We start from the raw sequence: 758 nt of genomic DNA, 5'->3' as shown, positions 1-758 counted from the left end.
GTGATGTCGCTCAAACGTCCGACTGTGGCATTTCTTTTAAAGCCCTTTCTGCGATGTCGCTCAGACGTCCGACTGTGGCATTTCTTTTAAAGCCCTTTCGGCGATGTCGCTCAGACGTCCGACTGTGGCATTTCTTTTAAAAGCCCTTTACGCGATGTCGCTCAGATGTCCGACTGTGGCATTTCTTTTAAAGCCCTTTATGTGGTGTCGCTAAGATGCCCGACTGTGGCATCATTTCCTTATTTGCATTTGTTCACCTTTCGAGGCGTCGCTTCAGACACTCGATCGGTCCTTATTTATGTCTGTGGAATTTTAGGAGGACTACCGCCGTTTTCCCTTTTTACTTACCCGTTATGCCAATTTTTATTTATTGTGCATTAAGGAATTAATCATGTTGCATCCATGCATGCATTTGTTATATCTTACGTCCGAACTGTCTTGCGAGTACTTTCAAAGTACTCACTGGCTTGTTGATTTGGCCAGATGCTAACGAAGGCGATCTCATGGATGAAGAGTTCGATAGAGAGTCCGACACTTAGAGGAGTCCCAGTCAGTCTCGTGCGACCCTGGATTTGGCCACTGTTTTATAACCGCTTCCGCTACCAAATAAATTTATCGAGCCTCACCTCGACGTTCGATGAAATGATATCATTAGAGTCTTGTATTTCCCTTCCCGCTGTGCTTTTCCACCACCAACCTATCCATGAGTCAGTAGTATGTCTCCACACCACTGTGTCCTGTCCGCCATTATGTATGAT

This window comes from Triticum dicoccoides, chromosome 3A (genome assembly GCF_002162155.2).
Source record: "Triticum dicoccoides isolate Atlit2015 ecotype Zavitan chromosome 3A, WEW_v2.0, whole genome shotgun sequence".
Taxonomy (NCBI): Eukaryota; Viridiplantae; Streptophyta; class Magnoliopsida; order Poales; family Poaceae; genus Triticum; species Triticum dicoccoides.
Note: the sequence above shows the minus strand (reverse complement) of the source record.